We start from the raw sequence: 23,081 nt of genomic DNA, 5'->3' as shown, positions 1-23,081 counted from the left end.
ACTCTTGACACCTTCCCTCCTACCCCCAACTCAATCCTTTACCTTCATGTATACTTCTCAGCCTTGGTACTATGGACATAAGGCATGTAGAAGCACCACCAACCAACGAGAGTACTTCCAGTCACTGAATAAAACAATAACATGCCGGTTTCTGTCAATTATTTATCTTATCGCTCACACCAGTAGGTTATTTTTTTCTGATCACTGCAACTATCCTTGAGTTGAGAAAATTCTAATGTTAACTCTATGTCGCTTATCATAGTGAAAATCACTGCTCTTCACATACTATCTAAATAGAGTCCAGCTTTGTTGGTTCCAATTAACAAGACATGAGCTAAGAGTTTTTTCTACTTACACTGATATGTCTGTGCTCACTTATCCACAGTCATCCAGGCTCCCTTCTCTGATCAATGATGTTCATTTTTGCAAAAGCAGTCTTCCAAAGGTAGCAGTATGATCAGAGAACAGAGTATCCCTTTACTCAATAAACTTACTCAATAAAACCTAAAATTTTGTATTCATTAAAATGGTACACTGAACAACTAAGTTAACATTTCAAAGTATTAATCAAATATTGCTTTAAGAATAAAAATATTATTGAAAAATTGATCATTTTTATTCCTTCAAGACCTTGAAATTATCAACAGCAATGCTGCCAGACCATTTACAAAAAACGTCAATCTTGAAAGTTGTCTTAGGTTTTGATCCTTTTAAAAAGGTGCCATCATTCACCATGTGTCAAAAACTATATTATGTGAATGACTTCAAGTGGGATTCTAAACAAGCTTATCTCTCTTCTGTGAAGCTAGGAGATATCAATGCTAAATTACAAACTTATGAAAACTGAGTATTTATGAAAAGAAGTTTACTAGTTTCATGAAAAAGTACAAGTTAATCACTATTTTACTGTATAGTATTAGAATCAGATAGCAAATACAAATTACCTTCCAGCACACCAGATAATTTTCAACTATTCTGAACTTTTAGAGAAGTCATTCTAGGAATCCAAGTTACCCAACAAACTGGAATTTCAGCTCTTTAAGTGTCAGAAACTACTGCTTGCAAATTCTCTCAAAAAAATTATTTCTACACCATTATTTCTAACTTTATTATCCTTTTAAGCAGAGAACAGTCAGCCCTCAGTATTCACACATGCACAACCCACAGATACAGAAGGCCAACTGTAAGGAACTCTAGCATCCTCCAGATTTTGGTATCCACAGTCGAGTGTTCTGGAACCAATCCCCCATGGACACCAAGGGACAACTGTATAATGAGTATAATTTATGTGTTTCTTAAGAATTTGGACTCCTGTAATAAATGTCCATTTTTAACGATAGTGATACTCATGGAAACTACTGATACATAAAAGTAAGGTTGCCTGTCCCTATGCTCAGTATCACCAGACTGATGTACTTTCAATTTACAGAAAAAATTTTATCCTGCCAGCATAAAAACCTACAAATGCTCCTCTATTCTCATTGCTGCTTCTAATTCATGTGACCTTAGAAACCAAATACTACTTATTTGAATTGTCTAAAATAAGACTAACCTCTAAATGAATGCCTGAAGGATTCTCATGTAAGTGTAGCAATGTTAACCATATATTTTCATAAAACATCCATGAGCCATTTAGAGATTTTTTTTCACAATATAACTCTATGGAAAGAACATGGGCTTTATAGTCACAGAACAGTTCAGATCCTACTTTTAATACTTACTAATGCATGAACTTCCAGATGTTCAAGCTGGTTTTAGAAAAGGCAGAGGAACCAGAGATCAAATTGCCAACATCTGCTGGATCATCGAAAAAGCAAGAGAGTTCCAGAAAAACATCTGTTTCTGCTTTATTGACTATGCCAAAGCCTTTGACTGTGTGGATCACAATAAACTGTGGAAAATTCTGAAAGAGATGGGAATACCAGACCACCTGACCTGCCTCTTGAGAAACCTGTATGCAGGTCAGGAAGCAACAGTTAGAACTGGACATGGAACAACAGACTGGTTCCAAATCGGAAAAGGAGTACGTCAAGGCTGTATATTGTCACCCTGCTTATTTAACTTATATGCAGAGTACATCATGAGAAACGCTGGGCTGGAAGAAGCACAAGCTGGAATCAAGATTGTCGGGAGAAATATCAATAACCTCAGATATGCAGATGACACCACGCTTATGGCAGAAAGTGAAGAGGAACTAAAAAGCCTCTTGATGAAAGTGAAAGCGGAGAGTGAAAAAGTTGGCTTAAAGCTCAACATTCAGAAAACGAAGATCGTGGCATCTGGTCCCATCACTTCATGGGAAATAGATGGGGAAACAGTGGAAACAGTGTCAGACTTTATTTTGGGGGGCTCCAAAATCACTGCAGATGGTGACTGCAGCCATGAAATTAAAAGACGCTTACTCCTTGGAAGGAAAGTTATGACCAACCTGGATAGCATATTCAAAAGCAGAGACATTACTTTGCCAACAAAGGTCCGTCTAGTCAAGGCTATGGTTTTTCCAGTGGTCATGTATGGATGTGACAGTTGGACTGTGAAGAAAGCTGAGCGCTGAAGAATTGATGCTTTTGAACTGCGGTGTTGGAGAAGACTCTTGAGAGTGCCTCGGACTGCAAGGAGATCCAAGCAGTCCATTCTGAAGGAGATCAGCCCTGGGATTTCTTTGGAAGGAATGATGCTAAAGCTGAAACTCCAGTACTTTGGCCACCTCATGCAAAGAGCTGACTCATTGGAAAAGACTCTGATGCTGGGAGGGATTGGGGGCAGGAGGAGAAGGGGACGACAGAGGATGAGATGGCTGGATGGCATCACCGACTCGATGGACATGAGTCTGAGTGAACTCCGGGAGTTGGTGATGGACAGGCAGGCGTGACGTGCTACGATTCATGGAGTCGCAAAGAGTCAGCCACGACTGAGTGACTGAACTGAATGTATGAGCCTTGGTAAATAAAAAATAAACCATCTTCCCTAAATGTTTCCATACTTGTTAAATCAACATTATCACCTAACTCACAGTTGCTATGAAGTTAAATATGATACTGTATATAAAAAACAATGACTGCTACAAAGTAAGTACAAAATTAAATGGTCTATTTTCATCTTTAATTCATATAGTGAACCTGGCAGATTTACTAAATTTCACTGTCTTTCATACTGTCACTTTTTTTTTTTTCATTTGCTTCTCAACATCTTTTTATTTCTCCAATTTCTATATATGGTATTTGTTTTCCCTGCCAAAGACCTTATGAGCAATTTATGCCTTTCTTGTCCTCTATAGCTAAGACAGTTCTCCTACATGGCCCAAGTAGCAGAAATCCTACAGATTGTACTGGGAACATGGAAAGCAATGTACAATCCTAACTTCTCACTCCTAGATGATAAGTAAGCTTCCTAAAGTCAAAGTCTCTGTTGGCTATCTACCATTAGTACAACTTTTGAGCTAACTACTCTATTTCTCTGAGTCTTAAACTTTTTTCATATTCAAAAACAAACAATCTCCAATAATATGGCTAATTATTCAGAACAAAACACCCCTCTGAAATTTTTTAAATTAATAAAATAGAAAATACATAATTTAAAAAGTAGGAATTATAAGACCAAAACATTTAGAGAGGTAAGCAGAAGGATGAAGCCAAATTAGCCTCTGATTGAAGCCAAGGCTGGGCTTTGGTTTTCAGTCTTACAAAGACAGAAGCCAAACCCAGGGCCCATCCTAGGAAGTAAGTCTGATAGGAGACCCTATACAATACAACTAAAATTCATAAAATAAACCTGTGCCACTCTACCCTATCCCCCAAGAACTGCGAAGAAAAGTTGTGCTGGCACTGAGTTGTAAAGGAGAGCTCCTGACAAGTTGTAATTTTTTCTGTAAAAGGCCAGATATAAATACTTTAGGCTTTGGAGGCCATACTGACCTCTGTGGCAACCACTCGATTTGGTGGCTGTGGCATGCAACAGCCACAGACAATCAGAAACAAATGAGCACAGCTGTGCTCCAGTAAAACTCAGTTATGGACACTGAGATCTGAGTTTCATATAATTTTCACATGTTACAAAATGGTATTTTTCTTCATACATTTGAAAATGTAAAAACCATTCTTACCTTGCGACCTTAAAAAATCAGGTGACATAGGCCACAGGATGCTTTGAATTATAACCAAAAGACACACCACCACCTCAGCTTATTACCACCCTAACACACGTATACACAAAACACTCAGACACACATTTTTGTCACCTTAATTCTATTACCTTATTGATACACACACACACACACACACACAAAACAGGTTATAGGCATCCAGAAGATGCCATGTCCAAATATCACAAATAATGTCCCAAGAAAAGGCATTATTTAGACCAAGCAAGAAAGAAACAAAGCACCATAAAATGTAGATTTTAGTAGAATCTACAAAAATTTCAGATATTGAAAATGATCACACAGAAAAAAAAACTGCTTACTAAAGTGATAAAGAAGACTGAAAAATATCTGAAAAGGAAAAGAACCATAAAAAATGACTTTGAAGATTTTAGAAAGAACTAAAAAGGACTTCTAAAATTATAAAACACAACAACTGAAATGTAAAACGGAATAGTTGAAGTGAGTGAACTAAAAGACACATCTGAAGAAACTGCCCACAGTGAAAGAAAAACAGAGTAAATTAAGAAACATCTGAGAAAGAAAAAAAATCCAATATATGTAAATTTGAGATCCAGAAAAAGAAAAGAAACAGCACTCAGATCATAATACCATGTTCTTTAAAACAAATAGAAATCAGTAACAAAAAAATGACGAGGAACAAATATCAATAGTATCTTCCATACAAATATCTATCCTATCCTACACACCCTTCTAAAACGTGATGTTCATCAGCAGATGAATGGATAAGAAAGCTGTGGTACATATACACAATGGAGTATTATTCAGCCATTAAAAAGAATACATTTGAATCAGTTCTAATGAGGTGGATGAAACTGGAGCCTATTATACAGAGTGAAGTAAGCCAGAAAGAAAAACACCAATACAGTATACTAACGCATATATATGGAATTTAGAAAGATGGTAACAATAACCCTGTGTACGAGACAGCAAAAGAGACACTGATGTATAGAACAGTCTTATGGACTCTGTGGGAGAGGGAGAGGGTGGGAAGATTTGGGAGAATGGCATTGAAACATGTAAAATATCATGTATGAAATGAGATGCCAGTCCAGGTTCGATGCACGATACTGGATGCTTGGGGCTGGTGCACTGGGACGACCCAGAGGGATGGAATGGGGAGGGAGGAGGGAGGAGGGTTCAGGATGGGGAACACATGTATACCTGTGGCGGATTCATTTTGATATTTGGCAAATCTAATACAGTTATGTAAAGTTTAAAAATAAAATAAAATTTAAAAAAAAAAAAAAATTCCCATCAAGGTATAATTTTGTCAGCTACTGCTTTTAGAATATTGCCTTCCAACCCCCTAAGTAAATATTAATTGCCTTCCAACCCCCTAAGTAATAATCAAATGGAATTATGGGATGGGGTGGTGAAGGAAAATACTCAAAGTTCAGATATAAAAGGTTATATACCTTACAAATAAAGTTTGGGGTTTGAGCTAGAATTGTGAAGTCCAAAAGTACCTATAGAGAGCAGCTTTCTAAAATGGCAAAAAACTAGATGTGAAAAAAGGAATATAGCCTCTCTTTGCCACAGAGAACTCAGAAGGAACAAGAAGGCAATGAAAACCAAGTAGACAAAGTGAAAACATTCAGTTTGAAAGCTTCAAAAAAATAAATGAATGAAAATGTTTTCAACAATAACCAAAAAGGTGATGGATGTGTTAACTCATTGGGGGTGGGGATGGGGAATACTTTCACAATGTATACATATATCAAATCATCACATTGTGTAGTTTACAATATGATTTGTCAGTTATATATCAATAAAGCTGAAACTTTAAAAAAATAAATAAATAAATAAAACGTGATGTTCACACTTCCCTACGTTTTCTGCCCCGTGAACTTGGATGGCCCTTTGTAACTGTCCTGCCCAGCAGAATGCAATGAAGTGAGGCTCAGTGACTTCTGAGACTAGGTCACAAACAGCAACATGCTTCTACCTGGTGCTTTCTCCCTCAGGAATTCTAGCGGTCATACCTTAACAACACTCAAAGAGCTCCATGGAAAAATCCACATGGAAAGGAACTCAGGCAAAACTGCCAAGCTGAAACACTCCTGAATTCCTGACCCACAAATACTATAAACAATAATAAGTCACTAAGTTTTGGGCTTGTTATACTGCAATAGACAACTAATATAGCAGGAAATCCTAACATAGTTGCAAACTTAAAAATATAATCCTAAATAATCCATGTGACCATTAAGTAAACAGAAAGTATTTTGAATAAACTGTAACATAAATATTATATTTCAAAACTTATGAGATGCAGCTAAAGCAATATTTTATAGGGAAATTATAATTCTAAATGGGTATAACAGAAAAAAGCAAAACTTAGGGAACTGTCTTTTCAAGATGACAGAAAAAAAAGGAAAGTAAAACTAGGACAAGTAAAAAGAAACAACAAAAAAAGAAATTAAAAAAATATATAAAATTAAAGGGCCAACAAAGCCAGAAGTAGGTCTTTGAAAAAACTATAAATTGGCAAACCTCGAGCCAAGAGTAATGAGGCAACAAAAGAGAAAGGGATCAGAAACGGAAAAAAGGGCAAAACTATCAATGTTGTAAATGTTACAATGGTAATGTTTTAATTTAGATGAAATTGAATGAAACTTAGATGAAATCCTATATTAGGAAATTATATGTATATATACACACACACACACATATATACACACACACACACACACATATACATATATATCTTAGCACAACTTAACACAGAAAAACAGACTGGTCCCATTAAAAAAAAAATCTTAATGACCCTAATAAAAACTTTTACCAACAAAGAAAACTCCAAAGAAACCTCCAGAGCCACACCACTTTACCAGCAAATTCTCCCAAAAACTCAAGGAGTAAATAATACAATCTTAAATAAATTCTTCCAGATTCTTTTAATGAGGCTAATATAACATCAAAACCAAAAAATTCTGGCAAAGACCAGACAACAAAATCATAAGCCAACTGTACTCCAGAACTTGCACACAAAAATCCCAAATATTAGCAAACAACATCCAGTAATGTAAGTACAGTATACTATGATCAAGTTAAATATCCCTGGGAAGCAAAGATAAATCTTATATTTACATCAGAAAGCCAATTAATATAATCAACCAGATTTCAAGATCCATAAGAATCCAATTATTTATTCACATCTCAAAGGGAGTCTTCGGAGAAGGCAATGGCACCCCACTCCAGTACTCTTGCCTGGAAAATCCCATGGATGGAGGAGCCTAGTGGGCTGCAGTCCATGAGGTCGCTAAGAGTCGGACACGACTTCACTAAGACTTCACCTTGACTTTTCACTTTCATGCACTGGAGATGGAAATGGCAACCCACTCCAGTGTTCTTGCCTGGAGAAACCCAGGGATGGGGGAGCCTGGTGGGCTGCTGTCTGTGGGGTTGCACAGAGTCGGACACGACTGAAGCAACTTAGCAGCAGCAGCAGCAAAGGGAGTCTTAGCAAACTAGGAACAGAACAAAATTTCTTCAGTTGATAAAAGGTAACTACAAACGCCTACAGCATACTTAATAAGGAAGGGCTGCTGAACATTTTTCCTTTGAGATCAGAAACAAGAAAACAATGACCCCCATCTACTTCTATCAACATTATACTAGAGATAGTTGTATACTCTAGGTGGCATAGGAAAGCAAGAAAAAAATAAAACAAAAAGTATAAGGGACTTCCTGGTGGTAGAGTGGATAAGAATTTGCCCACCAATGCAGAGGACAAGGCTTCAATCTCTGTTCCAGGAAGATTCCACATGCCACGCGGAGCATCTAAGCACAAGTGGCACAACCACTGAACTCAGCCCTAGAGCCCCCAAGCTGCAACTACTGAAGCCCATGCACCCGGAGCCTGTGCTCCACAAGAAAAGCCACTGCAGCGAGAAGCGTGTGCACCACAAGCAGACATTAGCCCCCACTCCACAGCTAGAGAAAGCCTGCGTGCAACAATGAAGACCTCATGCAACCAAAAACAAAAAATAAATTACTGTTATAAACAGATATACAGACTAGAAGAAACAAGAAACAAACTATTATTTGCACATGACATAATTATATATATATAGAGAGAGAAAATTTTAAAGAATCTATAGATATTTGCTTTATTGACTACACCAAAGCCTTTGACTGTGTGGATCATAACAAACGATGGAAAATTCTTAGAAAGAGATGGGAATACCAGACCACCTGACCTGCCTCCCGAGAAATCTGTATGCAGGTCAAGAAGCAACAGTTAGAACTAGACAGGGAACAACAAACTGGTTCCAAATCGGGAAAGGAGTACATCAAGGCTGTGTATTGTCACCCTGCTTATTTAACTTACATGCAGAGTGCATCATGTGAAATGCCGGGTTGGGTGAAGCACAAGCTGGAATCCAGATTGCCAGGAGAAATATCAATAACCTCAGATATGCAGATCAATAACCTCAGATGGCCAGTTAGCAATGCTGAGGTAGTTTCAGGTGAACAGCGAAAGGACTCAGCCATACATACATATGTATCCATTCTCCCACAAACTCCCTTCCCATCCAGACTGGCATATAACACTGAGTAGAGATACAGGTGCTATACAGTAGGTCCTTGTTGGTTATCCATTTTGAATACAGCAGTGTGTCAGATCATGTACAGAGAAAATAATCTTTTAAAGATATGACTATTTATAATTACATCAGACAATATGAAGTACTCAGGAACAAATCTAACAAATAATGTACAAGACCTCTATTGAAAAGATTTTATCATGAATCATTACATAAATGGAAGGATATCCACTTTCATAGTCTGGAAAACTCAATGTTGGAAAAATGTCAGTTTTCCCCAAATTAATCTACAGAATCAGTTTCATTTTCAATTAAAAATCTTGCATGCTGTCTTTACGTTGAATTATTTTGTGGGGCTTGCATATGTGTGGGGGGGGGGGTGTTGGGCTTGCATATGTGTGTGTGTGTGGTGGGGGGGGATGTGACACAGTGATTCTAAAGTAAATATAAAAGTCAAGACTTTCCTGGCGGTCTAGTGGTTAAGACTCAGATTCCAATGTAGTAGGCACTGGTATGACCCCTGGTCAGGGAACTAAGACCCCACATGCCACATGGCCAAAAAGATTATTTTTAATTTAATTAAAAAAATAAATTAAATATGAAAGTGTAATAGGCTAAAAACAGCCAAGACTTTCCTGAAGAACAATAGCAAAGCGTGAAGACTTGCCTTTGTCACTCAGCCCCTCAGTCTTGTCCGACTCTGCAGCCCCATGGACTGCAGCACACTAGGCTTCCCTGTCCTTCACCATCTCCCATTACTCAAACTCATTTCCATCGAGTCAGTGATGCCATCCAACCATCTCATCCTCTGTTGTCCCCCTTCTCCCTCCTGCCTTCAATGTTTCCCAGGATCAAGGTCTTTTCCAATGACTTGGCTCTTTGTATCAGACAGCCAAAGTATTGGAGCTTCAGCATCAGTCCTTCCAATGAATACTCAGGACTGATTTCCTTTAGGATTGACTGGTTTGATCTCCTTGCTGTCCAAGGGATTCTAGAAAGTCTTCTCCAATACCACAGTTCGAAGGCATCAAATTTTCGGCGCTCAGCCTTTTTTATTGTCCAGCTCTCACACCTGTACATGATTACTAGGAAAACCATAATTTTGACTATACAGTCCTTTGTAGGCAAAGTAATGTCTCTGCTTTTTAATACGCTGTCTAGGTTTGTCATTGCTTTTCTTCCAAGGAACAAGCATCTTTTAATTTCATGGCTGCAGTCACCATCCACAGTGATTTTGCCTTACCAGGTATTGAAACTTCTAAAGTGATAAGTAGTTAAGACAGTGTGTTACTAACACAGGAATAGTCAAACAGACCAATAGAACAGAGAAGCAAATCCAGAAACAGAAGTATGCAAATATGGATACTGGACATATGTCAAATGTGGCGCTGCAGATCAGTAAAGAGGAACCTTTCAAAATCCATGGTGGAACAACTGAGTATCTGTTTGGGTGGGAAAGAATAAGACTGGACGTTATACTACCTATAAAATCTATTCCAGGTAAAGATTAAATTTGTGAAAGTTTAAAACTTAAAAGCTCTCAGAAGATAATACAGGAGAGTATCTTCTTTACCTCAGGCTACGAAAAGGTTTCTTAATTTAAAAGGAGTCAAACAGCACTAGCCAAAGTTGATAAATGTAACTACATTAAAACTGAGAAATTCTGTTGATCAACAGGCACCACAAAAAGCGAAAAAACACATTCAAAACAGATGATACGGGTATACTACAACAGTTATAACTGAATGACAAGTATCCAAAACACATATAGGGAAGTCCCTGGAGGTCTGGTGGTTAAGACTCCATGCTTTCACTGCTATGGGCCTGGGTTCAATCCCTGGTAGGGGAACTAAGATCCTGCAAGCCACGCAGTGCAGCCTAAACACACACACACACACGTACAGAATTCCTAAAAATCAGTAATAAAACCACAGATCACCTAACAGAAAAAAACTGAGCAAACAACTTAGACAGGTACATAAGAAGAAAATTCAAATGACTATGAAAAGATGCTCAACTTCATTAGTAATCATGAAAATGCAAATTAAACCCATGAGACACCAATATGTTTTTCAAATTGGTAAAATATTAGAGTTTAAAAATACTAAGTGTTTAGAATGTAAACGAAGGGAACTCTCACACATTGTGTTGGAATTACAAATTAAAATAATTTTGAAAAACAATTTGCCATTATCAAAGTTGAATGTGTGCATACCTCGCAACCCAGCAATTCCATTCTTAGGAATTCTTAGAAATATTTGTGCACTTGAAAATATGAAACAGGTACAAGAGCACTCACCACCTAATTATTTGCATAACAGCAAGAAACTGAAATCTACTCAAATGTCCATCACAACTAGAATGAAAAAAATTGTAGTACCTTGTGACCATACATTGGAATACATTACCACGATGAAATCTTATGAACAACAGCTAACAATTTGGCATTAAATTGACAAATTCTGAACTAAAATTTTTAAATCACATGAAATACGCAATATGAAGTTCAAAAACAAGGAAAAATAAACTACATTGTTTAAGGATATATGACCTGGGATTTAAAATTATGAAGCAAAGCAGGAAAATGACAGTCACAAAAGGCCAGGATAATAGCCACTTCCACAGATTGGGCTATGTTGACAGGGTGAGCTGAGGGTGAGGTAATGGGGAGGCAGCTCTTGTTTGTTGGCCTGGGCAATGACAACACAAATGTTTACTTCATAATTTTCTTACAACTGCATACATTTTATTCACTCTCCTGTATATGTGCATAAAAAGGAAAAGTTAACAACTGTATATGACTGCTATAGTAATCTCTTTTTTGGGGAGGGGGGGGGCGAGTCACACATCACGTGAGATCTTAGTTCCCTGACCAGGGATGGAACCTGTGCCCCCTGCAGTGGAAGTGTGGAGTCTTAACCACTGGACCCTTTACAGCAGGAAAATTCCTGCTAGAGTAACTTAATATGATAAAGCAATTTACATAAGCCCCAGAGATTGAATTCCTTGCATCCTAGCAGGTCCCTTCCCTCTCTTTAGTATTCCTATCTTTTACTCTTTACACTCAAACTATACATTTTATCTGCCTTACTAGACTCTAAGTATCTGCCCATTGAATGCTTGGAGATAATCTGAAAGAGTTAAGGCAAACAGAGAAGAAAAGGTGAAGTTAAGGAGCGGGGAAGTTGTGGGAAAAAACAGTAAGGAAAGAACTTGACTTATGCTTACATGAAAACACCCAGGACAACAGATTTTTATTTCAATGCTTCAAGGAGCCAGGAAGCAAAGGGAGAAAGAAGTAGGTAAATCATCCCTTGTCCCTTCTAACCCAGGTGCCATAAAACAAAGCAGACTAACATTAGTGATATCAATTACCTAACATTTAGGTGCAAGGAAGTGAACTTACGTCCCAAAATATCTACTTTTCCAGAAATCTTAACAATAACAAAACACAGTAACAAAGCACCCCCCCACCCCACCTTGGACTATAAGTCCCTCTGAAACAAATCAACTCCTTCTTAATTATTTGAGGAAGAAATTTTATTGTTCAATTAATCTATTCAATATGCAATATTTATTCATAGTTTAAAAGACTAAACACAAATATCTAATCGGATATCGACTCATTAATAAAATTATGATATACAACACAACAGAATATTGTGCCTCCATTAAAAAAAAATAAGATCTGTATATACCAATATGTTGTATTCTCCCAAATATATTGTGAAATAGGGGACAAAAAAGAATAAGAAGAGATACAAAACAGTAAATATGGTATGTTACCTTTGGTGTATGAAAGGAGAATACACACATACACCTAACTTTGAAAGAAAACAAAAACTGGAATGATTCATCAGAAACTTACAAAAACGGTTATCTATAGGGAAGCAAGGAGGAAATAGAAGGGATGAGGATGAAAATAAGATTTCCACATATTCCGTCACATTTGGCTTCTCCTTTTGAGCTATGTATCTTACGTATTCTAAGGGTAAGAGTATATATAAGAAAAAAGGAGGAAGAAAACTCTAAAATGATAAACAAATGGACCTAAATACATACCAAACTGGTAACAATCACACTGAGAAAATAATGATTTCAAGTGACTTTTAAACACAGTACTAACAGTAAGCATAACCTTGGTGGGATACATTCTAAGGACAAAATGAGATGCAAAGAAATCTTAAAGTTCACTGAGTAATTTTATTTTTAAATTATTTTAGCTGTACTTAGGAAAAAATTCAATGTTAATAAAAATTAAGATTTTCAATATAAAAGAGATTAAAACTAAAGTGGTTTTTTTTTAAAAGATGAAGAAAGAAGTGTGCAATGTTAAATTTGAATTGGAATTATCAATATGACCTCGTTTTTTTTCCCTCCTGACGAGGCCTAGAGGTGATGACAGTTCCATAAAAAGGAGCATATTTAGCATCCAGATGTTTTCTAAACATCATCCTCTTCTATAAAGAGACAGATCTCTTTGGAGAAAGAGCAGTTTCTCTTTGGAGAAACTGCTGATTCCAGTCTAAAGTAGGAGAAATCCTTGATGAGCCAAGATATCTTATATCCAAAAGTAAGGAATCACTCAAAGACTAATAATAGGTTTATGCAAAAAGAACTCAGGTGCCTGCTTGAAGGAACTCCCAACAGCCTTACTTGAGACAATCTAAGCATCGAAAAAGAACAAAGGGAGGGAAGGAATGGGAATTTGGGATTAACACAGGTGAACTATTATACACAGGATGGATAAACAACAAGGTCCTGTTGTGTAGCATAGGGAACTATATTCAATATCCCATGACAAACCATAATGGAAAATAATACATATAACTGAGTCACTTTGCTGTTCAGAAGAAATTAACACAACTCTGTAAATCTACTAAACTTCAATAAAATCTAAAAATAAAAGAACAGTTGTAAGTAATTGTAATACAACAAATAAAAAACAAAGAGATGATTAATAAACTCATTTGTCACACTGTAGATGACTATTAGACCAACTCCTCATTCTGAAAATTTGACAAGAAAGACTTAAGCATTTACTTACTCTGCCCTTTTAGGAAGAACTGCAGTTCACTCCTAGGTGATAAAAGTTATAAATCATTTGTTTACAGAAAAATGACAGCTAATAAACGTAAAAAATTACCGAATTAGAAAAATCACCATTTTCAACTTTAAGTTAAAAACTTATTTGCCCAAGGCTCACAAAAGATTCTAAAATCACCAGGTAAAGAATATTATGAAGAATGGAATATTTGTAAGATATCAAAGCCTCACCCCCACAGACTATTGTACTTGATGATCATAAAAGAAAAAAATACACTTTTACAATGTAAAGATACAGCAAACATCACTTTAAACTTCATAAAACTTAGATTACTAATAGTGACATTATACAGCTTCCCTGGTGGCTCGGTGGTAAAGAACTCATCTGTCAAGGCAGGAGATGTCGGTTTGATACCTGGGTTAGGAAGATGCCCTGGAAGAGAAAATAGCAACCCACTCCAGTACTCTTGCCTGAGAAATCCCACAGATAGAGGAGCCTGATGGGCTACAGTCCGTGGGGTCGCGAAGAGCTGGACACGACTGAGCACCTGAAACACCACCACCTCCCATGTTGCCTATGATATACTCTTGCCAAAACATTTTAACATGCATAACCAAGCCTTTAAACTGTAACTTCCAGTGTACAAGACATACAGGGGACAGAGAATCAGTTAAGCAAAAGCACAAAGAAATAATTAGATAACTAGAAAACAGGCCATTCTATAAGATAATGATCTAGTCTTGTCAAAGAAATTTCAGTATCATAAGAAAAAGGAATGGGATAAGAAACTTTTCTACATTAAAAAAAAAAGACTAAAAAGATAAATCAATGCGATGCAAAAATCTTGACTGAATTCTAGTTTGAAAAACTGGGAAGAGTTAAATGTAGTCTGAATACTAAATGTTATCAGGAAATTACTCTTATTTTTCTTACGTGTTGGTAATGGCACTGTGGTGACACGGAGAATATTTTCTTAGGAGACACATACTCAAGTATTTTGAGGCAGAAGTCAAAATAACAACTTTCAAAAGGTTCAGTTAAAGTATATACAGACACCTACACACAAAAAACAATAAAGCAAATATGAATGGCATATTGTTAATTTTTGAATCTAGGTGGTGGACTTGTAATGTTCTTTGTTCTATTCTTTCAACTTCTCAATTTTTTTTTTTTTTTTTTTTGGCCACACCATACAGCATACAGGTTTTTAGTTCCCCAACCAGGTATCAAACCTGTGGGAGGGTAAAGTCTATACTGCTAGACCACCAGGGAAGTCCCTCAACATTTCGTAAGTACTTTTATTATTACAAAAAAAAAAAAAGTAGGGAGAAAGCAGGAAGAAAATTATAGTAGGGTAGAGTTGCTAAAAAAGGTAAGGAAAACACATAATCTCAAGATCATTTATAAACTCATATTCACACAGTTATCTGAAGAACTTTCTCCCTTAAACAAAACACACACCCCTCAGGAATTCCCTGTCAGTCCAGTGGTTAGGACCCCATGCTTCTACTACTGGGGGCGCAGATTCAATCCCTGGTTGGGGAACTACGATCCGGCAACCCAGAGAATAAACTAAATAAACTGAAGTTACTATCCTTAAAAAAAAAAAAAATTCAGAGACTACTCAGCCCACTATCATCTAATCAATATAAGTAAACAGATTTCAAACATACTACACACAGCAATAGTACTACAATCTGTCAATGATTTAAGGAATGTTTGTCATTGGCAAACAGAACATTTGTTATGATACTTCACACTGACTCAAAAGACATTCTAACATCCATTAATCTGATATACTAAGATATTAAGAAAAGCTTCTCTTCAGAGATTTTTTTGAATTGAAAAATAAGGTCACACTTCAAAGACAGCCAGCAGACTATCCAAAGATTTACTTCTACTAGCAACAAACTTTGATGGCCATTTATTTACACAACACTTTAAATTCTTGATCTCATATTTAAACATAACAAGAAATAGACATATTCAAGAAGGAAAAAGTAGACTTGTTGAGTATCAACCACGTGCTTGGTACTTTACGTAACTGTTTAACTCTCATGACAATCTTATGAGATGAACATTCTTGAAGCTCAGAAATGTTAAGTGATTTGTCTATAAATAACAGCTGATAACAGTGATAAGGCTGGAAATAATCAAAAAAGCTGGAAATCCAGGTTTAAAAGTCTATACAGTAAGTCCTCTACATATGAAGGATTTCTGTTCCAAGAGTGCCTTTGTAAGTCCAATTTGTTCATTAGTTCAAAAAAGTTAGCCTATGTACCCAACTAACACAATCGGCTATATACTACTGTACTGTAATAGGTTTATAATACTTTTCACACAAATAATTTCTAAAAAACAAAAAATAAAAATTTTAATCTTACAGTACAGTACCTTGAAGAAATAGTATAACGGCTGGCATACATGGGCTGGTACTGAGTGAACAGACAGGAAGAGTTACTGACTACAGGAGGGAGAGGAGTAACTATCCCGTAGTTACTGACTATGGGATATGGTAAAACTGAAGGACCACCAGCAATAGGAGATAGAGAACAAGCTGCAATTTCCCTCATGCCTGACGCTAATGGAAGGCATGTTCGCATCTTGCAAAGTTCACAACTTCAAGGTTCATATATAGAGTACTTACTGTATTCTTTCTACTTAACTGGTCTTAACAAATTTAGTATTTACTGACAGAAAAGTCCACCTATGGAAAAGGACTGTTCAGAAGAATTCCTTCATATTCAAAGAGTCACATAAAGTTGAAGAAAAATCAGAGAAAAAGTACTCTCTAAAATTATTGTTAGTTGCACACACACACACAAAACCCAATTCTTAGCAGGCCAGCTGTCTATGACACAGGACAGCTAGTCCTTTCCTCACTGTACATGTAAAATTATACTCCAGTTGCCCGTTGGATGACCCCACTGCCAAAATATGCTAGCAACATAATTCACATTAAAACCCAGAGGCCAAACACCATTTGGAAAGTGCTTTACATGTTTACTATACCCATCTCAAGCACGTTCCTCACTCAAAACAGGCTATTTTAAGCAAATATTTTTTGGTCTATCAATTCTTTTCTGCCGCTCTAAGATATTAAACTTACAAACAATAAAATCTACCTAAATACAAACACCCCATAACTGAATCTTAAAATGTTATGTGACTTTGAATTTATCTACTACACAAAAATAAGCCAAAATTACATTGTGTAATATAAACTCTATGTATGCACTTTCTATAGGATCAAAATTCTAATGTCTATGTCTCTTGTACATCTAAAGAAACACACAAAATATGTAGAGAAATCTATGTAAAAGAGTTTTCCTATTTAAAATTAAATCTTTGAACTGGACTAGTGACCAGAAGAGGGCATAAGGTGTCTTGTAGGCTGTAGTATTATCCTGTATTATCCTAGATATGGGTGTTGGTTACATTTGTGTGTTCACTCAGTGAAAATTTACTGAGCTGTACATCTATGATCTGTGTACTTTTCTGTGTACATTATAATCTATAATAAGAATATTCTTTTTTACAAATCCTCAATCTAAAAACCTAACCATATTGCACCGATACCAAAGAAGCTACAGTCCAGTGAAGAAAACAGACAAGCTATTAGGAATTTCATTAGAGAGCTGAGAAAGAAGCAAGCACTACATACTAGGAGCACACAGGAGCAATACCTAACTTAATCTGGAGGAAGTAAAGCTTCCTGAAGATACACCTGAACTGAGACTTGAAGATCAGACAGCAGACTTCCAAGCAAAGAAAGATGGAAGGGAAATACAGGAAAGGGAACAGAGCATGCAAAGACGTAAGTTCAATGAGCGGATCAAAGAATTTGGAAGACAGCAAAGAAGGAAAGCCTAAAGAAGTAAGAGTCAGAGCACGAAGGATCTCACATACATGCGATGCTACAGTTTAAGCTTTAACCTGAAAGTGCTTCCCTGGTGGCTCAGATGGTAAAGCATCTGCCTGCAATGCAGAAGACCCGGGTTTGATCCCTGGGTCGGGAAGATCCCCTGGAGAACAAAATGGCAACACACTCCAGTACTCTTGCCTGGAAAATTCCATGGACAGAGGAGCCTGGGAGGCTACAGTCCATGGGGTTGCAAACAGTTGGACACAACTGAGCAACTTCAATAACGCACTGAAGATCTTTCAACAGAAAAGGACATGATTAGACATTTATTTGTACCATGTCAATCACAGTGCCTGCCATGTTTACAACACCATTTTGTGAGAAGTTACCCTGCACGCTGCCCCATGTTTTTCACCATTATGCTCCTGCCTCACATCCACATGCACAAATAAACACACAGTCAACACTAAATGGCTAGGAGTGGTCACATGACCCAGTACACAGACCTGCTAGCAGCCCATGATTAAAGATTAAACAATCCAAAGATTGTTTCTTGGGAATTCAAACCATAAAATCCCAGGAAGAAGTTAGCAACAGGAGCTTAAGCTAAAGAGACAGTAGCCAGGAGGCAAGATATTGACATGGGAGTGACGGCAGTTATAAGGAGGCAAAAATTAAGAATAAATGAAAGCTGTGAGACGGGGGAGGGCGGGTGGTGGATGGGGGTGATTAGAGAGAAAAAAATAATACAAAAGGAAACAGAAAAAGTAGCAAAGACAAGTTAACAGTAGAGCACTAGAGTGAAATACCTGGGTTCAGAAGATCCCCTGGAGAAGGGAAAGGCTACCCACTCCAGTATTCTGGCCTGGAGAATTCCATGGGCTGTATAGTCCATGGAGCCACAAAGAGTCGGACACAACTGAGCGACTTTCACCCACTCGCTCAGAGTGAAATCTGTCTTTTCCGGCTTCCAGTTTTATTTTTAAGCTCACGTTCTTTCTAAGACCAAGCTGTTTAACTTTTCCTGCGTTCCCTCGTGCATGTTTTCTTTCAGGAAGCACTCCTCTATTTAAGGTAACTTGAGTCTCTTCCTTGAATACGAAAGAGCCTAACTAAAAGAGCAGTTTAGAACACTTACTCTGGCAGCAGCGCAGAGAATGAACTAGAGGGTATGGCAAAACAAGAGGCAGATGAGAGAAGACCAACAGACATTTGGGGTTAAAATAGAGACAACAAAAATAGCAATAACAGTGATTTGAAATATCATGAGGGAGAATGTGCCGGACTTAGTGATGTTGGTAGTATGGTACAGAATGGAGTGGAGGATGATTTCCAGCTTCCTGAAAGCTTCAAGAGGAGAGAGTGGTACCATTCATGAAGACCGGAAATTGAAAGAAAAGATTTTGTTGCCTTTGTCTCTTTCTACCCCACAGCTTTTTGGAGGGAAGGGATACAGAGATGAGTTTTATTTTGTACATATGTGAAGTGCTTGTTGAAATGTGAATTCAAGATTAAATGTCCATTAGCAGTGATTTACAGGGGTCCAAGTAAAGGCAAGAGCTCTACAAGGCAGCTTGAGACTTATAAATACATTAAGGCAACGTTATGTCACAGTGGTAAAGAAGCTGCCTGTCAATGCAGGAGATATAAGGATGCAGGTTCAAGCCCTAGGCTGGGAAGATCCCCTGGAGGAGGAAATGGCAACCCACTTCCGTATTCTTGCATGGAAAATTCCATGGACAGAGGAGCCTGGCAGTCTACAGTCCTAGGATCGAAAAGAGCTGAACGCGACTGAGCACACATTTAATCACATGGTTTAAAAACATGACCGAAAAATCTTTGACTAAACTCTATTACTAATATAGCTAGAAATCATACAAACTAAAACACTTAATATTTTTGGCAAACAACATTTTCCAAGCTCCTATACTTCTCTGTAAACAATGAAGACTGAACAACTTTTACAATACTATAATCTAAACACTTAGAAAAAATGGGGTTATAGTGCTAACTTCTTCTGAGGTTTTGCCTTTCAAAAACCTAAGTTTACTTCCATTTCCCTCAGAACTATATATCACTCAAGGGAAAACACTGTTGAAAAGTCTTGTCAGATAGTGAACCTATTGATGTTTAAACCGTAACAAGATTCTTTACAGAACTGAACCACATAATTTACTATTAATAGCTTAGACATTCAATTCTATGTGTACTGTAAATGCTGAATTTCTATCCTACAATCTTTTCTTCTCTCACCTAAACCTACTATCAACCCAGAACTTAATAACAAGCTTAAGCCACAAATCCAGTTGCCTACTGGCCATCTACATCTGCTAGAAGTATAATCACCAGTCACCCAAACTTAAAATATCACAAATTGAATTCCTCTTTCTTGATAAAAACAAAAATTCCACTCATTCCTCATACAGATCCCCACCTCAGTGAAAGGCACAAGCTAGAAACCTAGATCTTATCCTCTATGAACCCTCAGTCTAATACCAAATCCAGTGAAATCACCAAATCCTGTCTATTCTCAAAACCCAAATGAAGAAGCTGCACCATTATTGTTTACCACCCCCCAACACATTTAGCCTGCCTTTCAATCCACCCTCCTCAAAGTAGATTGAGTGATCTTTTAAAAATGCAAATCATTTCAGTCCCCTCCTTTAAATCCTTCAATAACTATCAAGTAAATTATAAATAAACATAAACATTTATGTACATGTATGCTAAGTAGACTCCATGGACTACAGCCTGCCAGGCCCCTTTGTCCATGGAATTCTCCAGGCAAGAAGACTGGAGTGGGTTGCCATGCCCTCCTCCAGATCTTCCTGACCCAGGGACTGAACCTGCATCTTCTGTGGCTCCTGCATTTGCAAGGCAGATTCTTTTACCACTGAGCCACCAGGGAAGACCAATAAAACATTATAAAAAATCCAAATAAATATAAACTCTATCAAAGCTAGTGAAACTCCATGAAAGCCCAGCGAGTGGTTCAATGAGAAATTTACTTTAACTATATCCTTTTTTGTAGGTTCATAGAAGAATCATCAGGAAATTTTTTGAATCCTGAAAATTACTTAAAACATACATATAACAGCTGATATATTTAAGAGAAAAGCACATAGCATTGTCTGTAAAAACAAAGACTGAAAATAACCTCAAGATCACCAGAATGGAATACTATCTAGCCAGTAAATGAGGCAATTCCAAAGGTACTATTGTTGAATGATCTCTAGGATCTATTATTAAAGGGAAAGGGGGGAGCTATAGCCATAATATACAGTATGCAAGCATTTGTCTGTGGAGTGTTTTAAAAATATAAATGTATAGACTTGTACGCTAGAAATATCACAAGGACACACACAAAGATGGAAATAATGGTTGCGTCTAAGGAGGGAAAATGGGTGGCTGGCGAATAAATGGGGAAGAGAAACTTTTTACCGCATAATCTTTTGAACCTTTTGACTTTTATACTATGTCTAGTTATGACCTATAATTTTCATATGATTTCCCCCCTCCTTAGTTCCACACACACAAAATAAAAAATTTTAAAGTACTGACTACAAAAGCCCCTCTATACTTCATCCCTCTACCAACGTTAAAATTATGCACTGATCATTCGGTGTAAGATTACATTTCCTTCTTGACAGCTCAGGAGTTCAATAAACTATTTTATTCAATATTTTATTACTGCTGAGAAGGCTGCTAGGAATGACATCGGTGAACACTGCATGGTAACTGTACTTGGAAAAGCAAGACAGCAGCACCAAGTAGCAGAATTTTATTATCGAACTGGCATTAAAACCTTCAGGGATTAAGGAAAACTACAAATCTTACTTTTCCAGAAAACTGAAAAACAATAAAATAATAATTTTAAAAAACACCCTAGTATCCTTCAAAAACAGTGCCAAAGGTATATTAAAATCTACAAGAACGTGAAGCAAATAATAACACATGGAGACACAGTTTTATTCATTAGTGATACGTGATTTAATCCTTACAAAAGTCCCCAAACTGTCAGGATCTGGATTACCTCACACGTTCTAGAAAAGAGACAAGATGAGAAGCAAGCTGTGTGATCTTACAATAGCACACACCCCCTGCCCTGGGTTTCCATGCTCTTCCCTCTCACTCTCTATAGCCACAAGACTAAACCCTCCAAACCTCGGCATCAGTTGGGTCCCTTAATCCCCACGGAGGGAATATACTAGGGTAACACCCCTTCAGGATTTCATGGCAAAGTCTTTCCAATCAAAGAAGGATCACGAGCGGGGAGAAAGATACTAGGGTCTGCCTAAGGAGAAGAGGTCTGCGGGAGAGGCTACAGCAGGAGTCGGGGGAAGAGGCGGCAATTGATGGTGGCTATAGAGGGGCTGATACCGGATCTCTTGGGAGGTAAGAGCATCACAAAATAGACTATGGGAAAGCTGAGTTGGGTAGGCGAAGGGCTGGTCGGCTGGGCGGTAAGCGAGCCGGGGGTGGGGGTTAGGAGGTCTGCTGAGAAGGGTGGCCACGACGGATCTGCCCTGGACCAGGGGGTCGCAATGGGTTAGGGGGTAGCCCTAACTGGGTCTGAGGAACTGTGATCCGGTCAGCTCACGGGAGGATGTAACAGAGTCTCGAGGCCCCATTAAGCGTCTAAGAGTCCGAAGGGGGTTCCAATAGGGTGTACTGGCGTGGGGTGGGGGGGCAATGATAGAACCCCAGGAGAGGCTGGAGGGCCAGGAGGGTGTCTGGCCAATGGAAGATACCATGGGTGGGGTCTACTGGGGATCCTGGGCAGCGATCGGGTATCTGGGAGGCTGCGGGGCAGACCCGCACGCGGGGCGTCTCCGCTGGGGCGGGGCGGAGCGGCCCCGCAGGAGCCAAAGAGAGAGACTGAGACGTGGGCCGGGCCGGGCGGCCAGGGCCGCTGGGCGGCTTGGGCGGGTCTTACCTCGGGCTCCGCCGCGGTGGCCACCGCAGCCCCCTCCTCTTCGGCGGAAGCCGCCTCCCAGCCTCGGCCCCAGGGTCAGGCCGGAGGAGACAGCAGAGGCCGAGACCACCGAGGGTCGGACGGTTCCGGGAGGGTGGGCCCAGTTGCTTTAGGGTCCAGGCGAGCGGCCGCCGCGCATCCCCCGCCCTGTCAGAGAGACTCCGCCCGGCCTGGGCAGGCACATCCCCCGCCGCACCCGCCCAGCACGCGTTGCACCGCCGCCTCCACCGGTGTCGCCGCCTCTGCTGGTGCCGGAGGGTGCCTTCGCAGCCGCGTCTCAGCGTCCTGGCTGGACTCAGCAGCCACAGCCAACCGCCGCCGCGTCCCAGTCAGCTCCGGCCCGCGCGCCCCCGACCCCGCGCACGCGGCCCCGCCCCGCGCGACTCCTAGGCTGCAGACGAGCAGGCGCGCGCGCACTTACCTCCCACGCCCCCTACCGCCTGCGGGAGCCTACCCGCCCCGCCCCCGCACGTGACGGCGCC

At 38.8% G+C, this 23,081-nt stretch overlaps 1 protein-coding gene across 11 annotated transcripts in view; it reads right to left on the bottom strand.

The window, feature by feature from the left end:
• MYO9A (myosin IXA) overlaps positions 1-22,999 on the bottom strand; it is a 254,505-nt gene extending 231,506 nt beyond the window's left edge. For 10 of the 11 annotated variants that reach the window (XM_006056915.4, XM_006056918.4, XM_006056917.4 and 7 more), the window contains exon 1: positions 22,561-22,998. The gene's annotated coding sequence lies outside the window, so the exon portion shown is untranslated. Of the gene's footprint in view, positions 1-22,560 lie in introns of all 11 variants that reach the window. The other variant, XM_006056922.4, reaches the window with a different exon arrangement.
• Positions 23,000-23,081: the final 82 nt, after the last annotated feature.

The sequence above is a fragment of the Bubalus bubalis genome, chromosome 11, assembly GCF_019923935.1.
Source record: "Bubalus bubalis isolate 160015118507 breed Murrah chromosome 11, NDDB_SH_1, whole genome shotgun sequence".
Classification (NCBI taxonomy): Eukaryota; Metazoa; Chordata; class Mammalia; order Artiodactyla; family Bovidae; genus Bubalus; species Bubalus bubalis.
Note: the sequence above shows the minus strand (reverse complement) of the source record. Positions and strands in the feature narration are given on the sequence as shown.